At 32.2% G+C, this 24,875-nt stretch overlaps 1 protein-coding gene across 1 annotated transcript in view; it reads right to left on the bottom strand.

Moving 5' to 3' along the window:
- Window positions 1-24,674, bottom strand: part of LOC105206840 (ATP-binding cassette sub-family G member 1-like) — a 42,936-nt gene extending 18,262 nt beyond the window's left edge. The window contains exon 1 of the mRNA XM_039446926.1: window positions 24,598-24,674. The gene's annotated coding sequence lies outside the window, so the exon portion shown is untranslated. The remainder of the gene's footprint in view (window positions 1-24,597) is intronic.
- Window positions 24,675-24,875: the final 201 nt, after the last annotated feature.

Below are 24,875 nucleotides of genomic sequence, written 5' to 3'. Positions count from 1 at the left end.
AGATCAATAAAACTGAACAAAGAAGACTCAGTTAAATTTGCGTCATTAACAACCGACATGGATGAAGATGATCTTCGGACAATTGGATTCTGGATGTACGTCGAACAAGAAATAATTTTTTAAAGAAAGGAGAGAATTTAATATGGTTATAAATGTTGCAACGACAGAAGAAGTAATGCAAGCACAAGGAATTGAAAGAATAGAATTTATTGAATACTGCTGAAAGGAATTCTATATGTAGAATACACACAGCTTAAAGGAGTTCTATATGTACTGTAACGACATCGCTCCGCGCACGGACGGTGATCGGACGGAAACGACGTCACGAAGGGTCGCCGAAGGAATTAGATTCGTTTTCTAGTTGGTACAACGATAGGTGTTTATTTAATAGACATTAACGCGTAAAAACAGAGCAAGTGACAATTGTACGACGTGAGCGTAATGAAGTTATACAGAGAGCAAAAGAAATGGAATACTAATGCGTGGCGAGAAAATATAATCTACGTTAATCTAAGCGCGCAGACGGACAGACGTAACAATGTGTTTTTGTCGACGTAAAAACGGATCGGATATTTACAATCTATCTACAGCGTGCCCGCGTCGCGAGACGCGTTTTGCGAAACGACGTCGAACTCGTTTCTTGGAATTCCGACGTCACGGCTCTCCGAGACGGCGACCTTGTTGCGGCCGTGAAATTGTTTCATGGCGCGGTGCGTAGTGCGGTACAGCGGAGACGCAGCGCGTACATGGATCCGTGTATGTCAATGTTCGACTGCGCGCGGCCCGTCGCGAGAAAGTTAATATTGCTGGTGTAATCGCTGGGTGGCACTACCTCACGCCAAGTGCGTTTGGTGGAGGCACGGAGCACCGTACCCCCTTACGTGTAGTAGCACCGGACTCGGGTTGCGGTAGGGAACGCCCTGCGTCAAGTGGCTTGACGGGGCCCAAGCTGTCTTGAGATCGCTGCGGCGTATGAGGATGGCGGTTCGGATCAGTGGCGAAAAAGATCGAGAGTCAAGTGTTTTGGCTGAGACTGAGGCGCTCGATCTCGTTCTCGACCTGGGAATCTTTTCGGCACGCCGATCAAAAGCGGACAACGTATCTGGTATCTTTGGAGGGCAAATACAAAATACAAGAATATTTGAAGGAGTACGTAGAACGAGTAGAAGAACATTGAAATTTGCAAGTTTGTAAAATAAAGTGTGACAATGGAAGAGAATGCGTGAATAAAGATGTTTTATTATGGTATAAAAGAAAAGGAATTGTATTGGGTACAATACCCAGGGGCGAATTAACAAATTTTCCGCTCCTAGGCTGTTTATACACTGCCCCCCCCCCTTCCACATTAAATAGATTATCCATCGATTATGCACATCAATGTAACATGCAGATTTGATACAGATTCACAAATTTATTTTATCTTTGAGTTTTTCTTGCGGCGCGATCCTCACTATCTCTTCTTAGAAAACTTCAATTTTTTTTTAGTTTGCAGTTTTTGTACAGTATAAGGTATAAAATGTGATATATATGTAAAATTTTTTTTAAAAAATATTTTACTTTAATATACACATGCTTACAAATTTATACAATACATTTTCGGATCTAAAGATTTTATTTAACAATTTTTTTTTTTTAATAAACAACTTTCATCGCTCATTTTGTGCCGGTGTGAAGTTAGCATTCCATGTTTAAAAAATAAATATTTTAATCAGAGTTCCATTTGCGCCCATAATACTTCTACAGTTCCTGGTAGATTAAAACAATAGTACTGTCAATTTGAATAAAAAAATTTAATTTTAAAAATATGGGGTGCCAGCTTCCCGTAGAACCCCAAGTTACGAAAGAAATAAATAAAATTACAAAACTTAAGAACTATCGCAGAACTATCGAAAAATATCAAAGAGCCGTCCAGAACTCGCAATGAAAAGATACTTTACTCTTGTAATTTAAACCAACGTTTAGGTTTAAAAATTGTTTATAAAGAAATAGCCGATATAACTCTTTTTGAAATTGTCAAAAGTATGCGACAACTACCGAGAACCGCTATCAAATCTATCGGAACTGTCAGCACTATGTTCTATGATGGATGGGTTGCCAGCGGTCAGATTAAAAATGTGTTTTAAAATATTAGATATGCAAAACTATTTTTAAAATTTATCAGAAACTATAGAACTTTTCAAGAACTGTAATATTTTGTGATTTTATTAATTTTTTTCGTAACTTGGGGTGTCAGCGGTCAGTTAAAAAATGTTTAAAAATACTAAATATGCAGAATTATTTTAAAAATTTATTAAGAGCTATAGAACTCTTTGAGAACTATAAGATTTTGTGATTTTATTTATTTTTTTTTGTAACTTGGGGTGCTACGAAAAGTTGGCACCCCATATTTTTAAAAAAGAATTTTTTTGTTCAAATTGACAGAATTATTATTTTAATCTATCAGGAAATGTAGAGCTATTGTGGGTGCAAATAAAACTCTGATTAAAATATTTATTTTTTAAAGATGAGATGCCAACTTCACACCGGCTCATTTGGTCGCATCCTAAAATTTGTTGTCCTAGGCCCGGGCCTAGGTAGGGAATGTGGCTCCGACTATACCATACATAATTCAGCAGAACGGTAAAGCAAAAAGGTTGAACAGAACCTTATTGAATAAAATTAGAGTACTCTTGTTTGATTTAGGATTTAATAAGGATATGTGTGGTTATATTGTTCTGTTTATATAATAAATATAATATTGTTTTGTTTATATACAGGGTGTTTAAAAAATACCTAGCACTAAATACGTTACGAGATTTCTTACATAAAAATAAATAATAAAGTTTTCAAAAGAAAAATCGAGATATCAATAGTTTTTGAATGGTGAGCTGTTAAATTTGACCAATTACGGAGCGTAACCATCCGGCGCTCAGATACGTCGCACTCGGACTATCTTATGATTTTCATGTCTTAACTTTTATGTATTAACTAAACAAATAAAAAAATAATGATATTCAAACATTTTGTTAAGTTATTACTTATAATTTAAGAAATAATAAGTCGAGTCTGCTTTATGTCTTTAAACATTTGTTTATTGGCTATTTTTAGGAATAGTTTTTGTCATAGGCGACGTTGATAAAGCTAACAAATTGAAAGGATTTCCAGTTTTTTGGATAGAAAAAACGTACTGCTGCAGTCCATGGAATTCGAAGGTCACGGGCGCGTTTGTTTGAGTGCGACGTGCCTGAGCGCCGGATGGTTACGCTCCTTAATTGGTAAACAAGCTCATCATTGGTTCAACAGCTCACCATGCAAAAACTATTGATGTTAAAACTAATGATATTACACAAATAAGAAAAATTAAATTTATTTATTAGATTGAAATAAGGATGAGGAAAATAAACATGAAGGTTGTGTGAGAAGATGCAAATAATGAAAACAAAAAAAATTGATCTTTAGTCAACAGAAAAAGACAAAAAGGAAATTTAAATAATAACCAAGAAGAAAATCATGAAGACTTACAAAGGGAAAAAACGTGTAAAAAATCCAAAACACAGAGGAAGTGTCCGTTTTCAAGAATAGGTAATGTTTACTTATAAAGAAGCAACAACAGGATATGATAAATGAAAATGGTAAGAGGCTATAAATGAAAAAAAGAAATTACTAGATGGAAATAATACATGAGAAGAAGTAGAATTGAAGAATGAATAATATAAAGCAGAGAACGAGTTATTTTTGGAGGTTTTTTGAATTACAATTCATCTTAATCTTAACAACCAAGATATAGCGGAACGTTTTGAATGTACTTGTCTTTTAGCTGCATTAATTTACATTTTTAATGTCGAATTACTATACTTAAATATAAATTTCTATAACTATGCTGATTTTGCTCGTTATATAAAAATCAGCATAGTTTTATTCGTCGATGAAATGCGAGAACAGTCTGAATCTATTGTCCACTGTGAGGCAACGTCTCGATGTTCCGAGTCTCTTTATTAAAATGTAATAATTTAAATAAATAATAATTGTTCAAATAACTAATACTAATTTAACTGAATAAAAATAATGTAGATGAATAAAATGATTCCAAGATGTAAAAATTTTTAACATGTCCTGAATAATTTAAACAGACGAATACATTAATAATTTAAAAACTTACGAATATTATAGCGCATGTATAAAGTACTATGCTCGGTTGTGTATCTGTTTCGTGCGGAGCTAACTACAAGACTGAGTATGAAGATAGTCAAGTTATGCGCTCATGTAGAAATTTATATTCAATTATAGTTAGAGCTGTGCACCGAAGTTATAAGTATCGGCGGCGAGCGCCGGTAATTTTTGTCACGGCGGCGCGGCGGCGGCGTCAATTGGCATGTATTTTGTATATATATATATATATATATATATATATATATATATATATATATATACATTTATATATATACTTTATATAAATATATATATATATATTTTTTTTTTTTACGTGAAGGGGGGAGGAAGGGGGGAAGAAAGGATTGGGAAAAGAAAAGGAAGAGAAAGAAGAGGGGTGTGGACGGAAGAGGGAAGGAAGAAATTTGAGGAATACATGGGCAAGAGGGATAATGTTTCGGAGATGGTTGAGGAGGATTGGAGGAAATTGAAAAAGAGAGTGGAAGGAGCATTGGAAAGAGTAGAGAGAGAAGAGAAAAAGGTGCGGAGAGGATGGTGGGATATAGAATGTAGGAATATGAAAAGAGAAGTAAGGGAAGAGTTTAAAAAGTGGAAGAAAAGAGGAGGGAATGGGGAGAAATATAAGAAGATGAGGAAGGGATACAGAGAACATTGTAAGGAAAGGAAAAGAAGGGAAAGAGAAAGATGGGAGAAAGAATTGGAAGGTGTAAGAACGGAAGGGGATGTTTGGAGGGTAGTAAATAGGGGGAGGAGAAAGAGAAAGAGAGTCACGGAAGGGATCGAAAAGAGGGAATGGGAGGGACACTTTAGAAAAGTGTTGGGGGGAGTAGAGTGGAGGGTGAGAGGGGAGGTGAAGGGAAGAGAAGGAGTGGAAGATGATATCAGTAGGGAAGAAATAGCAAGGGCGGTAAGTAAACTGAAGGAGGGAAAAGCGGCGGGAGGGGATGGTATCGTAAATGAAGTATGAAAATATGGGGGAAAAGAAATAAAGGAATGGCTGTGGGAAATATGTGACAGAGTGTGGAGAGGAGAGGGGTGGCCGGAGGTGTGGAGGGAGGGGGTGGTAGTGCCGATAGTGAAAAAGGGGGAAGGGGAGAGGGTTGAAGAATATAGAGGAATCACGCTAACGCAGACGGCATACAAGGTGTACGCAGCGGTACTTGCGGAGAGATTGAGGGAGGAGGTGGAGAGGAAGGGGATACTCCCACCGAGTCAAACGGGGTTTAGGAGAAGGGTAGGCACAATTGATCAGATTTACGTGCTGAATTATATGAAAAACAAGAGGGTGGCAGTAAGAAAAGACAAGATGGTAGTGCTATATATAGACCTGAAAGCTGCGTTTGACTCGGTGGATAGGGAAATCCTCATACAGATGATGAGGGAGATGGGAGTTAGAGAAAGCTTGGTCGTGAGGTGGGAGGAGGTACTGGAGGAGACCCTAAGTAGAGTGAGGGTGGGGAAAAAGGTAGGGGAAAACTTTTGGACGGAGAAAGGGGTGAGACAGGGGTGCCCTCTGAGCCCATGCTTATTCACGATATTGCTGGCGGATTTGGATGAGGAGTTAGAGAGGGAGGGATGGGGAGGAGTGAGGGTAAAGGGAAGGAAAATATACTCGCTAGCGTATGCAGATGATGTGGCAGTGGTTGCAGAGGAGGAGACAGGGATGAAAGGGATGATTAAGGCATTAGAAAGCTATATAGAACGGAAGGGACTAGAGGTCAATGTAGAAAAGACGAAAATAATGAGGTGTAGAAGGGGAGGCGGAAGACAGAAAAAGATGGTGTGGAAATGGAAAGGAAGAGATATAGAAGAGGTGAGAAAATACAAATACTTAGGGTATGTAATGATGGCAAATGAGGGTCAGAAAGAACATATAGAGGAAAGAGTTAACAAGGGAGCAGTGGTGATGAGAGAAGTATGGGGAATAGAAAAAAGGAGATTTGGAAAGAACTGGGCTAGAAGGATGTGGTTATTTGATAGGTTGGTATGGACGGTGGTTAGCTATGGGGCAGAAATTTGGGGGTGGAAAGAAAGGGAAAAGGTAGAGAGGATACAGGACAGGTTCTTGAAGTGGATTGTGGGGGTTGGGAGGTACACGCCAGGGTACATGGTGAGGGAGGAAATGCAGAGGAAAAAGTTAAGGAGAAGGGCAGGGTTGAGGGCATGGAGCTATGAAAAGAAACTGGGAGAAGGAGGGGGAGGAGAGCTGGCGTGGTAGTGTTTGGAGGAAATGAGAGACAGGGCGAAGGTAGGAAAAGTAGTGGGTAAATGGGAAGAGAAAAGGAGAGACTTTTACGAGGAGAAGAGCTGGAACCTAACTGAGATAGAAAAGATGAGAGAGGGGGGAGAGCTGAGGGGGGAAGAGGTAGTGGCAAGAGAGAGAAGGTGGCAGGAGGAGGAAAGATGGGAGAAAATTAGGGGCTCTAGATATAACTTATGGTATGGTAGGGTGAAAGGTAAGGGGGTGCCAGAGTACCTAAAGAAGGGATGGAATGAACAAAGATGGCAGAGAGTGGCGAAGTTTAGGTTAGGAGTCGGGATGATAGGGAATAGATATTGGGAAGGGGATGAAGAAAGGAAGTGTAGGATATGTGGAGGGGGAATGGAAACTTGGGAACACGTATGGGAGAAATGCACGAATTGGGGGGTTGAAAAAGGATGGCAGGAGATGGTGGATGAAGTCTTGGGAGAAGACGGGGAGGGAGAGATTTGGATGAGGAGATTAGAGGAGATGAGGTAGGGAGGAGGGTGGTTGGGTGTGAATGAGAGTGTGGAAGGAAGAGAGGAAAATGCGGCGGAAACGGAGGTCCGGAGAATGAGTGTGGATGTATGGATGGATGAATGATCTTTCTCTCTCTCTCAGGTGTTGGATAGGATGCGAGGAATAAAATTGCGAGGTTTAAATTTTGTAAGCGGAGCGGAGGTCCGCAGTGTACTCCGCAAGGAATAAAGTAACTTATATATATAAGACAAAATAATTTTCTTAAAAGAGAAAAAGAACACTTTATATTCTAAAAAATATATATTTATTTTTAAAAATATTGATACTTATTTCAATAATTCTAGATGTTAATGTATCAAAAAATTTTTTTAATACAAGTAAACTATTGTATTAATAACAAAACGTCTTTTTGAAATAAATAACATTTTTTTATTAATAAATAAATATATTTGTTTGCTTCAATAAATATATTATTAATGTTAAAAACTGTTTGATCAATAAAAACATAATTCTTTTCTTTTAGATTATATTTTTTTAATTAATGAGTAATATTCTTTGTGCTTTAATACTATTGTGTAATGGGGTGATTTAACGAACCTAGGAGAGAAGCACCAACTAATCACGTTACTATTAGGGTATACATTATTTCGACCAATCACAGAATTATTTGATTGATCAGTGTTATTCATACTGCAATGGTCACATGATCAGTCGGCAACTCTCTTCTAGACTTGCTAAATTACTCAATTCTAATAATACGAATATCTAAGCATAAAAAATCTTTTTAAGTTCTCAAGATGATATTCTTATCAAAATAATGAATTAATAATCAAAAGAATTTACCTTATATATAAAATAAAGAGAACATTTTGAGTCACATAAAATATTTTATTATAGTGCATACTTTGTTACTAATAAAACATTTTATTATAATGCATATTTTGTTACTAATAAGTAACAAAAAGTATCGCAATTGTGAACATACAATACTAAAAAAATAACATTAGTACAAAAAGAGGAAAAAGTACGTTATAACGAAACTAAAAACTTTATACTTATATATCAAAACTTTCAACATATAATAGTTATAAAAAAGAAAGAATATAATATTTATTATTTGACATAATGTGAGCATTGTAAATTTTGTAATCTACAAGATTATTTATTTTGAGCAATAAATCCCCATTCGTTATATGCTCCATAGTTCTTTTTCATTATATGCTCCATAGTTCTCGCAATAACACAAATTGATGTACTTATTAAATAAGAAAAATACATTTTTAGATTTATTAATTATAATGTACTTAATTTTCCCAAAAACTAGAGACGCATATGTTTCTATAATTATAAAATTATTGATTTCATAACGAGTTCCATATAATCTCGCCCATAGAACACAATAGTAATCGTCAACATGTCCTGATAATAGAAATTTAAAATTATTATAATCATTTACAAAATTTAATTTTGAAATAGAAGATCTATGGGAAAGTCGTATTGGGAACTTTTTGTTACAAATAATGTTAATTAAAAATAATGGGAACACATAAACAATTTAAATCGGAAAAACGCTTGGCATCGGAATTATTCACAAGACAAAATGTAACGTAATTTTAATTAATACTATCGAATTCTGTGCTTCAAAAAGTAAAAGAAACATTTTTTTTAATTTCTTCGAGTAGAGCAAAAACAGATCTTTTCATAATGCCCTTCTTTATAAAAATATCAAATGTATTTCTTAAATAATGGAATATTATAGGTTTCATATAATAACTTTAAGAATCAAACATTTTATTTTATTAAAAAATATATAATAAATGTTACATTGTTACATACAAAATAATGTTGAAAACCAAAGACATTAATGGATATATTTTACAACATTTTTATTTTTTTATGCAAATATTTTTTTAGTTAGTTTTTTCTCTAGTTTTTTATCTACATAACTATTTCAACGAAATCATAAGATTTTTTTGTTTAATTCATTAAACAAAAAGGTTTTATAATTTCATTGAAAATGTGTCCATTAACATCTATCGTTTTCCATATAATTTTGTATGTAATAATCTAATATTTATTATATATTTTTTTAATAAACTGCATATTACAAACTTGGTAAAACATGACAACGATATTAACAATTAAACAACTTACTTTCAAAATTTTTAATTTGATTTGAGATTTTCCAGCTTTAAATCTTTTAATATTTTTTGAGTCTCTTCATCAGCCATGTTACAGAACCTATTTAAGTTACTTGAGCCAAATAAGGCCCAATACTAAATAAAGCCCACTTTTAAATTTACCATTTAAAAACCCGCTTTATGTTTGAAATATATGCTTAAAAGATATGTCATAGGAAGTAGATAAAGACTGAATAGGAAATTAATACCGCTGACAACACGTTTATTCAGTGCAACGAAAGTTTGTAACAAAGTGGGTAAATCAGTCGTTTTTATAAAAATGTGTTGTAATTTTAATAAGCACTGGCGGATTCTAGGAAGGGGGGGTTTGGGGTTAAAACCCCCCCCCCCCTTGGAAATTAAATCTAAATTTAAAAAAATCGATTTTTTTAGATTTATTTAAAAAATCTAAAAAATAAAAAATCTAAATAAAAAAAATGATTTCATCATTAAAACTGAATATCGACGCGGAAAGCGGAGGCGGTCATGCCAGTTTCCAAATTCTATCACCACGCACACACTCGTACGGTGCGCTCGACGCAGGCGCCGCCGCCGCGCCACTCTTTTCTTTCCTTGTATGCGTGGTGGGGGCAGAGTCTCGAATTGCGCGGAGGCGCTCGTGAAAGTCGTGAATCTCAAGCTCTCGGCTCAAGGGCCTGTTCTCCCACTCTGCGCGCTCGCCTCCTCCGTCTCTGTATCTGTATACGTCCCACGGTCCCCATAGTTTATACGTGCGCCGCGTGCGCGTATATGCTTTGTTATGCGTTTAAAATAGTCGTGCACGACATGCAAAATTCAAGCGATTACGGACGGTTCTTTCACACACACACACATATATACATATATCTACACATCAACGTTCTCAGGCGTTGCCGGACGTTTGGGCCGTTTGGCAGCCTGCGTTAAACGCTTTATAGAAAATAAGAAAAATCGCATTCAGTTAAACAGAAAATAAATTCTTTGTGTTACGAAATTTATATTTCGGCATCTATTTTTTTTGGCATTAGTCTTTTGAGAAGTATATTCGCTCATTTTCATTCGTATTCTAAGTAGCCGACTGGCTAAGTTGTGTAAGAAAAATGAAACGAAATACGACAATAGTCGATTTCTTTAAAAAAAAATCAAAACCAAACGAAAGTTCAGTTTCGGAATTCCCTCCATCTTTACCCTCTTTCTCTTCCACTTCTAATTTTCCTACCCCTTCTCCGTCAACTTCAGCTTCCTGTTTGCCTCCTTCCTCTCCGTCAACTTCAATCTCTGTTCCTGTTCCGGAATTTTTTGAAGAGAACGATATAGTTATGTTTCTCGACAAAAAAATGAATATATTTCAAAAGGTAGACGCATTGAACAATCTTTATGTACCTAATCCAAATTTTGTTTTCCCAAAAAATCCACAGTTGCGTAATTTAAAATTTCAATACTCATGGCTTCATAAATTTAAATGGCTTTCTTATTCTAAGGCAAAAGATGCAGCATTTTGCAAATATTGTGTTATTTTTGGTCCTGAATTTTCTGGAAAAGGCAACCAAGAGCTGAAGCAATTAGTGAAACAGCCATTTTGCAATTGGAAAAAAAGCCTAGAAACCTTTAAAAGTCATGAAAATTTAGAATACCATAAGAAATCCTTGCTTGATTACGAATCTGCTTCTTTGATTACTACGAAGAAACAAGACATGATATCCGTTCAAATTAATAAACAAAGAAAAGAAGAAGCAAAAAGAAATTGAAAATATTTAAAACCGATAATAGAAACAATTCTATTATGTGGACGACAAGGTTTATCTTTAAGGGGTCATCGAGATGACGGTAGAATTGATCTACAGATAGACCTGGAACAGAATGACGGAAATTTTAGAGCGCTCTTAAGATTTAAAATTAGAGATGATAAGGAATTATGTCACTTATTTCAGATTCAAAACAAAACTATTTTATACACTTCTAAAACCACACAAAATAAAATAATCGAAGTTTGTAATTCACTCATTTTGAAAAAATTGATTTCGCGAATAAAAGATAGCGGGTTTTTTTCAATTTTAGTGGATGAAACTACGGATATAGCTTCGAACGAACAAATGTCTTTATGTATTCGAATATTTAACAACCAAACGATGCATATTGAAGAACTTTTCTTACAATTTTACACTATTCACGACTTAACGGGAGAAGGATTAGCCAATAGCATTTTGAAAGCCGTGATGGAATTAGGTCTTGATCCAATGAAAATTCGAGGACAGGGATATGACGGTGCTGCTTCTATGAGTGGAAATTTTAATGGCGTTAAAGCACATATTTTGAAAAAATATCCTTTAGCAAAGTATGTGCACTGCACAGCACATGTTTTAAATTTAGCAATTTCTGACTCTTGTAAAATGAAAGAAATAAAACATTGCATGGGAATTATTAGCAAAATATGCTCCTTTTTTAATACTGCGGAACGAAACTTCCTATTACAAGAGAAAATCAAAGCTGATTTAAGTCGAGAATCTACACATTTTAAATTGAAACAACTTTGCGCAAAAAGATGGTCAGAAAGGCATGATTCGGTCCCTATTTTTTTGGAACTTTTTGATTACATATTGAGCGCGTTGCACAAAATAAGTTCTACTTGGGACTCTTCTGAGACATCTTCTACCGCATTTTGCTTGTTGACATCTATGAAAAGCATGGAATTTATAATAGCTCTCCTAACAATTAATCGAGTTTTCGATTTTTCCAGTAATCTTTGTAAATATTTACAAAGTCCTAAGATCGATTTATGCGAGGCAATTTTATATGCAAAAATTGTAACTCAAAGAGTTAACGAAATTAGAGAAAATGTCGACGTTGAATTTGAAACTTTGTATGCAAAAGCTAGTGCATATGCAGAGAAATATGAGATTGAAATAAAAGTTCCAAGGCTTGCTATCCAAAGATCAATTAGTCCAATAACCTATTACAAATCCAATATATTTATAAATTTTCTCGACCATTTCATCATGAATGAAAGATTTCTCATTCATGAACAACTTTTATCCAGTTTTCAATTTCTATTAGCACCTTCGCCTTTAGACCAGCATAATTTGCATCTTTTAAAAAATATTCTTCAAACGTATGAAGCTGATTTGCAATGCAACATAGAAGGATTGATGAATGAGTATGAAATTTGGCATAAAAGAGTGGAAATGTTAAAACGCCCGTTAAAAAATGTAAAAGATGCGTTAAATAATTGTAATCCAATTATTTGCGAAAATATTTTTATTATTTTACGTATTTTTGCTACTTTACCCGTGTCGACTTGCGAAAACGAGAGATCATTTTCGATGTTACGACGTCTGAAAACCTATTTGCGAAGCACAACTTCAGAGAATCGTTTAAATGGATTGGCGCTCATGAATCTTTATACAGATTTAATGCCGTCTGTTGAAGATGTTTTAGATGAAATAGCTAAAACGAACTTAAAAGTACTCATTTAAATAATACAGAAAAAAATAATAAAGAAAAAATAAAACATAAAATAAAAAATACAACAATAAAAAATAATAACATATAATTAAACATATAATTAAAAATTAAAAAATTAAAAATTTAAAAACTTTTAAAAAATTTAAAAAAAAATTAAAAATAAAAAAAAAACCAAAAAAATTTAAAAAGAAAGTAAAAATAGGATCAGAAGTTTCACCACGTCCTCGTCGTTGATCCTGGAGTAAAAGCTAAGCGTGAAACCTAGAAAAATGTCAAGTAATTTTGCCGAAACCCCCCCCCCCCCATGACCGAGGTCAGGATCCGCTAGTGTTAGTAAGTATACATTATTTTATGGTTTATTGCAACATATTATAATATTATTCAACTTTCTAACTATAGGAAGAAACAAATATGTATATCAATTTTCTGGAATAAATATATTTTTTTATAAATAATGTATTAAGAAATAAGGTTTTCTTGTACATTAATTAGCCATTGTCATTTGTTTATTATGTATGTAGCTTGCAACAGAGAATAACGATTTTCAATGATACTAACTTTCCATAAGCTAAAATTGCACTAGAATAGCCAGAATTTTTTATTGTTAAAATATTAATTATAGACAAAATTAAAGATAATTGTGATGTTTTACTAGTATAATAGATCTTAAAGGATTTTGTATTTATGATTAATAATCATTTTAACAGTTGAGTTGTGTTACGAACGTCTGCGTTACGCAGAGTTAAGTATTGAAGTAAAGTTCTTCAATGGTTTAGTTTAAACTTGATAATATTGTGTATTTTAGTACATAAAACATAAATATAAATATAAAATCGTTGCTCTTAAGCAGTGCCGGATTATACACAAGGCGCATGAGGCGCACGCCTCAGGGCCCAGTCTCTGCAAGGGCCCGACCCTACAGTTGCCGATTTGTCGATCGCCGGCGACGACTTGTGCGCCGCGGTGCCGCGTCGTGCATATCGTCATTTGTCAGTCATAGCATGTATGATCGTGTCTTACTGAAGCGTGTGTGTTGTATCAGAGTCGGAAACAAAAGTACGAGAATGCACTATATAAAAGAGAGTTTAATTTTAATTAAAATTAACATTATTCATTATTCCTTTTTATTATTTCTTATTTTAGATTTAGATAAAATGAATTATAAACATGCTTCTGGTTTCAAAAAACGAAAAAAGCGACAAATTTTAGAAGAAGCAAAAAGACAATTGCCGAAAATTACAAACTTTTTTATAGCGAAAGATAATGAAGATCATGAAAAAGACCATGAAAGGATATCAGATTCAGAAAAAAGCGAAGACGAACAAATGATCAACGAAACGAGTAAACATTTATTGTCACAGTTAAAAAAAGCAGTTAAAGATTTGTATTAAATTTAACATATCTCATATGTCCCAAACGGTTCACTCAAATTTTTGTATTAATTTAACACGAGATGAATATGCTAGAAAGTAACATAAATATTATGTAAAGAATTAACACAAAAGATGTAACACTTCGACACAGTTTGGAAACAGAATGTGAAAACATATTTCTTCAGTAAAGTTAACATTTGTAATATGTTGACACGTATATTTTATTCATTCATCTCAGACTTTATGTTTTAAAACTACATTATTTTTATGTTATGTATTTATTCGCTCACAAATAGTGTTATTTTGACGCTAAGAGATGTTAAATATTAATTTAACACAGAATGTTCAAATAACATATTCACGTTATGTTAAACTAACAGTTGGATATGTTAAAAATTCAACACAAAAATTTTAACAAGCATCGGTTTTAACAAAAATACAATATGTTTTTTACTATGCAGAAATTGGGGATCCTGGTTGTTCTTTTATATCTGCATCGAGTAAAGTACCTAAATCTATCGAGACTGATATTAATAGAAATATCCAAAAGAAAAAGAAGGACGAAGCTAGTCAACAAGTAATACAAGAACTTCAAGAAGAAGAAATAATAAATAATGATAAAATTAAGAAGTTTCTCAAAGTATCTGAATGGTCTGCTGAAATTATTAGGACTGATAAATTTATAAAAAGTATAGTTACGAATAAACCAAAGAGCGATACTATTGAAGATACAGGAAAAGTATACAAAGATGTCAGTCGTACTTACTACAGATGTTTAAAAGAATCCGATTTTTATCGCCTTAAACCAAATGGAGAGAAAGTAAAAAGAGAATGGCTAATATATGATTCGCATACCAAATCTGTGTACTGTTATCCTTGTAAATTATTTTCGAAGGAAATTACATCTTTAAGTAATTCCGGCTATAATGGAAAAATCTCACAAGGACGCTTAAAAATCATGAAGAAACTAAATCTCATTTAAGCGCTATGGTAACATTAGCTACGAGAACATCTCTAGTCGGAGCAGTAGACACAAAATTAAGGCATCAAATTCAGGAAGAAGAACAATACTGGGAAAAGGTCCTAAAGCGTATATTGGTCACAATCAGATTACTTTCCAGACAAGGTCTAGCTTTTCGGGGATCTGATGAAAATCTTGAAAGTCGTTATAGAGGCAATTATTTAAGCTGTTTAGTATATCTTGCCGAATTCGACGATTTCTTGGCTGAACATCTACGCCGCTACAGAAATCAAGGAAAGGGTTCTACCAGTTATTTATCTCATCATATATGTGAAGAATTTATTCAATTGATGAAAGATAAACTACTTGATGCTTTTACGGCTGAAATTAAAACTGCAAAATATTTTTCAATTATAATTGATTCCACTCCGGACATAAGTCATTGTGACCAATTAACTTTTATTGTAAGGTATGTACATGAAGGACAAATAGTAGAAAGATTTATGGGGTTTCTTAAAATTGAAAAACATACTGCCGAATATTTACAAGAGATTGTTTTAAATAATATCAAACAATTGGGACTTGACATTGAAAATTGTCGCGGTCAAAGCTACGACAATGCTGCTAACATGTCAGGGAAATACAACGGTTTGCAAGCAAGAATAAAAACTATATCTCCTACTGCTGTTTATATACCCTGTGCTAATCATTCCCTTAATTTGATTCTTAATTTTGCCTGTGAGACTTGTTTCCAAGCTGTTGATTATTTTAATTTAGTTCAAAATATATATACATTTTTTTCTTCGTCAACACATAGATGGCAAAAATTAAAAGAAAACTGTAGTCCCGTTCCAAAAAGATTAAGCGATACTAGATGGTCTGCTCGACATAGTGCAGTACATGCTTTAAATAAAAATTATAAATCTATTCAAAATATTTTCACGAATTTTGCTCAGGATGAAAATGAAAAACCTTCAACCAGAAGTGAAGCTTTGTCTCTGTCCAAAAAGATGGAAATTTTTGAAACCATGCTTTTAACGGTTATATGGTCCAAATTATTGGAGAGAATAAATGCAACAAGTAAGACTCTGGAAAGTCCAACATTAACCCTTACCGCTGGAGTTCAACTTTTAGAATCACTTGCTATCTTTGTTAATGAGTTTAGAGAAAAATTCGATGAATTAAAACGTACGGGCAAATTATTGATTGGAAATGATGCACAGTATAAAGACGAAACAAAGAGAATAAAAAAAAGAAAAATATCTGAAAATGAAACCAAAGAAAATGAAATTGAATTGAGAGGGCGTCAAAATTTCAAAATAAATGTATTTTATGTTATTTGTGACGGTTTAGCACAGGAAATAAGAAGAAGACTGGAATCATACTCAGAAGTTGAATCCTCTTTTAAATGCTCTTTTACAAACGATGACAAGATCATCGATGAATCTTTAACAAATCTCTCTGCAAAATATGAAGGAGATATTGAAACAGTAAATTTAAAAGATGAGTTTCAACATTTCCAAATTTTATGTAAAAACACTAATTCAGAAACTATTTATCAAAAATTAAAACAAGCGCAAAATGTTAGATCAACATTTCCTAATATTATTACTTTGTTGGAAATTTATTTAACAATCCCGTTATCCAATGAGTCTGCAGAGAGATCGTTTTCCACCTTAAAAAGAATAAAAAATTACTTAAGATCGACTATGGGGCAAACTAGACTGGATGCTCTTTCTTTGCTATACATAGAGAGCAAAAGTATGGACAGTATTAAATGTGATGATATTATAAAAGACTTTGCTTTAAAGAAAGCAAGAAAAAAATATATTCATTTATAGTTTAAGTAAAACTATTTTCATTACTTTATTACTCTTTTTTATTTTTATTATGAGTTCTTATGTTTATTTTATTAAGTAACAAATAAATTTATAAATGTTTATTTTCTGATGGTTTGTACTTTTTTTCAAGAAGATAAGGGGCCCGAAAATTTTTAGCGCTTCAGTCTTAAAAGTTCCTTGATCCGGCACTGCTCTTAAGCAAGTAAACAATTATAAAGCGTTAAAGATTGACACTTGTGAGGTTAGGAAATCTGTCACAACAATGGCATAAAAGAACATGCAAACGTGTATGTTGGCATTTGTTTTTTGTATACCTACATCCTTTTTTAAATAAAAGAAAGTCTTAACAACAGCTTTTTTATAGACTTTCAAATTCTGTAAAAAATAGAAATTTCGGAATATTCCCAGACTAATTACGAATTACCCCGGGCTTGGGACTATTCTTAATTATTGGCATTGGTCGACATATTTATATGTACTTTAAAGCAAATATATTTGCATGTTCTATCTATACCGGTATTGTGAAGGGGAAGGTTCAACCTTTCAAACCGGCTCTTTTTTTTTTTAAATTAATATAGGACTCAGGAGAGTTACAAAAGAAAAAAAAGGTCTAACGATTTGTCCCGGTCCCCCCTATAATAAAGACGTATTAGGATTTAATGTAACTCGAATCGTAAATGTATAACTTTAATATAATTACAGCAAAATAACAAGTCTAAATTGCAGGAAATTGGACTCCAAACGATGAAGTAGTACTCGCACGCGGCCGCGATACCACACGGTATACAGAACACAGGATAACAGTAACGGACACGAAACGCTTGTCGCGCGTGATAGCGACCTCCGTGAAGTTGGCACCCGACTTTTACGAAATCGAATTTCAAAGTGTGTTTCTTGTAGGATTTTGTCTGTAGATGATTGTAGTGAACATTATTTTGTTTGTAGTTAAAAAATAAATATGTTATCGGTTTTTAAAAAACAGTAAAAAATTATTTAACAGCTACAGCTCAAATGGCATCAAATTTCAATCTGAAATGGTTTGTAGTTGTTTGTAGTTTATGAATTTTTGTTTATAGTTTAAAAATAAGTATGTTTTTGATTCTTTTAAACCAGTTATAAATTATTATATAACAATAACTTGAATGGTATTATACTTTTATATAAAATTGTTTGTAGAAATTGTTTGCAATTCAAGAATTTTTTCATAGGTTAAAAGTAAGCATGCTTAAAAACAGAAATTGTGATGACATTTGTGCTGCAGTTAAAAATTAATCCTTAAATGTCTTTTAAAAATCAATAATATACTTATTTTTCAATTATAAAATAAATTTTGAACTACAAACAACTACAAACAATATTAGATTGAAGTCTGATGCCATTTAAACTGTAGCTATTAAATAATTTTTTATTGTTTTTTTAAAAACCGATAACATATTTATTTTTCAACTGCAAACAAAAATTCTTGAACTAGAATCAACTACGAACAAAAATTCTTACACTACAAACAACTACAAACGATTTTTAATGACGACATGATGTAATTTTTTTTTTATTGTTATTTAATACCTAGTTGTTATTTAAAAGTTAATTATAAACATATTTTTTAACAACAAACAAAAATTTTGATACTACAAACAACTACAAACAATTTTATATAGAAGTAGGGTGCCATTTGTGCTGTAGTTATAAAATAATTCTCAACTGTTTTTTAAAAATTAATAACGTTCTTATTTTTAAACTATAAACAAAAATTCTTGAACTACAAACAACTACAAACGATTTCAGATTGAAATCTGATGCCATTTGAGCTGTAGCTATTAAATAATTTTTTACTGTTTTTTGAAAACCGATAACATATTTATTTTTTAACTACAAACAAAATAATGTTTACTGCAATCATTTACAGAATCCTACAAGAAACACACTTTAAAATCTGATTTTGTAAAAGTCGGGTGCCAACTTCACGGAGGTGTGATAGCGTTTGTCTTTTGTTCCTCGCTATATCTTGAGGATCGTATACACTAGCGCGATGTGCGACGTGTTGCGCAATATGCGATGGACTATATCCAGTGATCGCACTGGTAAAGACTGTTCCGTTTAAAAAGAGTAAATTGATCAAAGTTGATTATGAAGAAAATAATCGATTATAATTATCCTCCTTAATTAGTCAATTTTTTTTTAACTGAGAGGAAAAATTACTAAATTTTAATAAATATTTATTTGAGTACTACTGAACGTTTAATAATACTATTAAATGTAAATATATTTATTTAGTACATTTAAAAACCATTAATTTAATTTTATTAATTTTTTATTGAATAATACTGTTGTATCACGCAAATAAATTTTTCAAATATCTTTTTTTTTGTGTAGAATGCAAAAGTATTATCACTAGTCGGCATAGGGTATCGTATCCAAAAATGTGTTTTTACGGCCAATGAAGTGTAGACACATAATTCAAATAAATATTTTCTTGCTTCAAATTAGAGATATTAACTACATTCGGTTTCTTAATTTAAGATCTTGAATTTATTAAAGTAATAAATAATTTCTTTGTTTTTGGCTACTTGTTTAAAAAAAAAACAGATTTTCTTCATTATAATAAATTTTTTTTTATTTTTAAATAAATATTTTCTTATTTTTAAATATTTCATAGGGTAAAGTCGGTATTTACGCCGCGGGGGGATGTACGCCGCAGCAGTCAGAAAAAATAAAAGAAATAAAGATAGTTTGCTCAGAACTATTTTGTTATGTGCCTTTATGTTATATTAGTATTGTATTGTAATTACAGTTCTTTATTGTTAATATTAACGAAAATATCGTAAATTGAATTAATTTTTTCACGTAGAAGTAGCGCGATCGTGTATTACCGTCTACGTAAAATAATTACTGTAGAAAATATAAAAGGCATAATGATTATTTCATGATATGTAAATGTAGAGCGATAGTAAGGGATAAAATACAAGCAAGATTCAAGTGCATAGCTCTTGTATTCTTTATTTAGTTTGATATCTTGTATATTCCATTTGTTTAGGATATACGGCCTTTTCAGCGAACGGGATTTATGCCGTAATACAGACACTGCGTGATTGGAAAGCAGCTCTTACTCTATGTTGAGCACTATGTTGAGAACATGCGCACTCTGTTGATGTCTGTGCATATTAATTTCTTTAATATTGCATTATTATAACTTTGAATACATATTTACTGTTCTTATTCCCTAATAAACTTTATAAACACATTTTGTAAGTTATTATGTTATTTTATATCATATCTGAAAATATTATTTGTAAATTTCGATGCGCCGTGTATCTTACACATGAGTAGTCGGAAATCCCTCAACTTTTTTTATATGACAAAAATGCAAGGGTTTTTTTAAGTTTTTTTTTCAAGTATAAGAAAAGAAATATTTCACTTACTTAAAATTTTTTTTATAATAGTAAACAGTATGAAGTTTTTATTAGCCTAATTAATAATACTTAATAAATTAAATTTTCGATAACTGCGGCGTATATACCGACTTTACCCTATTTGATCTTAAAAATAATATTTTTCTTAATTCAACGAATAATTTAATAGATGAAATGTAAAGCTCTTCTAAATAAAATAAATATTTATTTAAGTTAAAATATTTAATTTCAATGTAATATTATATATTTATTTAATCAAAAAAGATTTTTTCTCAGTGTATAATATATAATATAATGAATTTATACATTTTTATAAGAATATAATGCATAGGGCTAATAAGAGTGTAGCGCGGTCGATTTTGCGCTGAAATAAATAGTTATTCATAGACTGAAATTCATTTAATCAGTCGACATTAATCTTTGAACGTTTCAACTCTCTTTGGCATCATTAGCAAAAAATTTTGAATACATAAATCAGAAATTCGTAAACAATCTTATCCTCTTAACGAATCAGTGCTTGAGTCATCGCCGATTCCATGTGATTGTCACTGCCGGTTTGCCGATTCCGAAGTGAAAATTATTTTAACGTGTTATGGGGGAAGTTTTCATCACCCTACAATTGATATTATGTAATAAACTTTAAGTAACTTTAAAGAGTTGTAGATTTGAGTGACTTACCATTAAAAATCGACGACGACTCGCGAAGCCATGGATTTGACAATAGTAGTTATCGAACGGAATTAGGGAAGTCAGTACAAGATGTTTCCAATCGACTCGACTAGTCGTTAAGCGTACATAAGCAGGTCGGAGATACATTGATTTAACAGAATATAGACAAGCAACTTAAAACAATAAGTATAAGTCGTGGAGAATATAAACATAAGTACGTGATTCCGCCGTGAAGAAATGTGTCCGTTGATAGAGTTTGTCAAAAAGAATTGAGTAAATAAATTAATACATAATTATTTAAAAAATACTAAAAAGTCGGATCATAAAAATACATAGATAAATTAAATACATAAATAATTGAGTAAATAAATGGACACGTAAAAGCTTCCTTCTCTAAGATCGCAATTTCTTTAACAGAGAAAGATACGCATGATGTAAATATTCGGTATTCGATTGTAAGTTCAAGCCATTCTTTTGCATCTGAATGTGCAACATTTCGGACACTAGTCGCTTTCCACATGTTTAGAATTTGACTGGTATCACAAGCCTATTTTTTCAGGTAGATACCTTAATTTTCTTTCGGCACACCCACTGTCACAAAAAAGAGGAACAATTATGAGAACGGTTGACAGAGCATTCTTATTATCGAACCCTAAATTCCATAAAAAGAACCTTGAGCTTATTATTAATATACTGTTACATAATGTTTACCATGTAAAGATTATCTTTGAGACTATTAATAGCCGGTTGAAATCACTGACTAATAAACACACACACAAAAAACCAGAGATGACGAATGATTCCACTGTAAGAGAAAAAACTCCGTGGTTCCTATTACCATACATTCCCAATATTTCTGAAGAACTTTTATCCATTACGAAGAATCTACATGTAAAACCGGCCTTTTTTTAGTCTCAACAAAATAGCTTATAAAGAATGCGATGCTTAATACGTTGGCCAGACAAGCAAGAAACTGAAAACATGAATAACGGAACATCGCAACAACATTAATTGGAACCCCTCCGAAATTATTAAATACCGTATAGAGTTTAATCATGAATATGAATGAGAGAACATGAAAATTCTTGATTCTGAACGTTTCCTTGGAAAGCGACTAGTGTCCGAAATGTTGCACATTTAGATGCAAAAAAATGGCTTGAACTCACAATCGGATACCGAATATTTACATCATGCGTATCTTTCTCTGTTAAAGAGATTGCAATCTTAAAGTAGGAACCTTTCACGTGTCCGTTTATTTACTCAATTATTTATGTATTTAATTTACCTATGTATTTATAAGATCCGACTCTTTAGTATTTTTTAAATAATTATGTATTAATTTATTTACTCAATTCTTTTTGACCAACTCTATCAACGGACACATTTTTTCACGGCGGAATCACGTACTTACGTTTATATTCTCCACGATTTATACTTATTGTTTTGAGTTGCTTGTCTATATCCTATTAAATCAATGTATCTTCGACCTGATTTATGTACGCTTAACGACCAGTCGATTGGGAACCGCTCGATTGGAAACATCTTGTGATGAGTGCGGCTTTTCCTAATTTTGTTCAATAACTACTATTGTCAAATGCCTTATCCATAGCTTTGAGAGTCGTCGTCGATTTTTAATGGCAGATTTTTAAAGTCACTCGAATCTACAACTCTTTAAAGTTACTATTACATAACATCAATTATAGGGTGATCAAAACTCCCCTCATATCATGTTAAAATAATTTTCAATTTGAAATCGGCAAACCGGTAGTGACAACCACATGGAATTGGCGATGACTGCAGCACTGATTCGTTAAGAGAATAAGATTGTTTACGAATTTCTGATTTAAGTATTCAAAATTTTTTGCTGATGATGACGCCAAGGAGAGTCGAAGCATTCAAAGATTAATGTCGATTGATTAAGTGATTTTCAGTCTATAAATGACTATTTATTTCCGCGCTGCACTCTCATAGACCTACACATTATATTTTTATATTTTTGTTTCGAGAGTCTTTATCATATTGTTCATACAGTTTTATAATAGAATAATTTATGATAAAGTATTTATAAGTTCACAACAGTTTTCCATAATTCATGTTTGCAGATTTTAATAAAAAATTATTAAAATTTCCAAGAAAGTAAAACAAACTTCATTAAATTTATGTAAAGAAGGGTGAAAATCCTTTAATCAATTAATTTATTATTTAACAGATTCCGAAATACTTATGTCAAAGTTATGCCAAAATAATAAAATTAATGAAAATTAAAGATGAATAAACTTGTTCGAGATCCACGCTAGGTGTTGTACGCAATAACAAAGAAATAAATTCAAATTTTAAATAGACGTTTCGACGTTTTAATAAACGGTCTTCTTTAGTACAAACAAAGCAAGCATCAGTAACAATAATTAACAACAATGTTTGATCCTAATTTTTTAAATATCAAAACAACCAATAATTATAACAATTACCAAATATATGGAAATCCGTAAATAAAAATCGTCCAGTGATTGTTAGTCATAAATTAACATAAGATGATCATGACCTCTCGGAAACGTGTGTCGACACATATTTTGGAAATTAAAACGACTCACACTATAAACTACCAAGCGCAATAAATAAGTAATAAATAAGTGTCCCAGTTAATGAACAGGTAAGGCCGTGAAAATTATGGATGAGATTTAAATAAATAAAACTTGGTTTTCAATTAAAACCCTTTGTATTCTTGGAATACTAGATTATTTTATCACAAGAAACTGTCGCTAATAATTTTATAATGGTATACATATTCAATAAATAACGAATATATTGCTTCATGTAAATGTATCTACAAGTGACCGTTCGATTTTGCTTTGTCTCAATTAGTAACCTATGTTTGTCCCAATTAGTGAACTGCAAACGAAGTGTCAAGTATGGATAGGTTAAAATGAATAAATTTGCGACTTTTATGCAAAAATTGATCTGGACATGAGAAAAATGCAATTTTCGGTAAGAAAAAATAATTTTGTGAAAGTATCATTTCGAAAATATAGTACATCTTAAATATGTCAATTATTTTTTATTGGAGATTGTGAAATCATTTACTGTGCGGATTTTTTTAACGTTAAAAAGCTACAAAACAAGCTAATGTGAAAATAAACTAAAATTTAATAATAACATGAGATTATTTCCTGAAGCAAATAAAAAAATTACATTAATTCAAGCTATTTTATCTAGTCGGTCATTATTTTGACACGTACATTTTTCGGTACATATTAGTAATCACCACCATTATTTTATTTTTAACTGCCATGTAATACATTTGCATTTTCTGTTAATTTCTTCTACGTCCAAATAATATAAGCGTTCACTTTTATCACCATTTCTGATAAAATATATAATCTAAATACAATCATTAATTGACATAAGTGCATCATAAATTTTGCGTATCTTAAAAGCTATCGTCACACATACGCCTGGGTGACATGTGCTCGCATTTAATATGCGTAAACTAATAAAATAAAAGAAAAAAATGATAAAAACTCATATAAACATGTACTACTTTAAAATTAGAATGTTAAAAAGTTAATACTAAAGATGTGTAATGCAAAATTTCCTTGCAATTCCAATAAAATGTATGTGCCTGGTCACTAACTACGACAGGTTACTAATAGGGACATTCACCTTAAGTAAAATAAATTAAAATAAATATTAAAAAAATTTTTGGGATTATAAATATAAAAGGTTATAAACCAAAATGTTGTATTAAATTATAAAAAGAAGTTAAAAAAGCGTGATTAATAGAAAAAGTAGTCAATAAATAAAATATAAAAAGATAAGAAAATGGAACGGATTAAAACTAAAATTAGTATTACCTGTAAGTTTTGAAAAGTTGTGTCTTAGTCACGGTAGAGTGTTTTAATTTAAAATAGGAATACACAAACGTCACATTCGAAGTACTTAGAGACAACTGATTCGGAGCGAAACGAGGAAATAGTCAAAACCGACAATCAAGATAGGAAAGAAGGGATAAGGATTTAAGGAGGGGAGTTTCGATCAAGGATAGGAAGATATGCTTTAGAAAGTAGTTCGGTGTCGCTTTACTTGAGCTGGCAGACAAATCTAGCAGAAGAGGTAATTAGAGGCAAATAGG

The sequence above is a fragment of the Solenopsis invicta genome, chromosome 3, assembly GCF_016802725.1.
Source record: "Solenopsis invicta isolate M01_SB chromosome 3, UNIL_Sinv_3.0, whole genome shotgun sequence".
NCBI lineage: Eukaryota > Metazoa > Arthropoda > Insecta > Hymenoptera > Formicidae > Solenopsis > Solenopsis invicta.
This window is presented reverse-complemented; position numbering and strand designations above follow the sequence as displayed.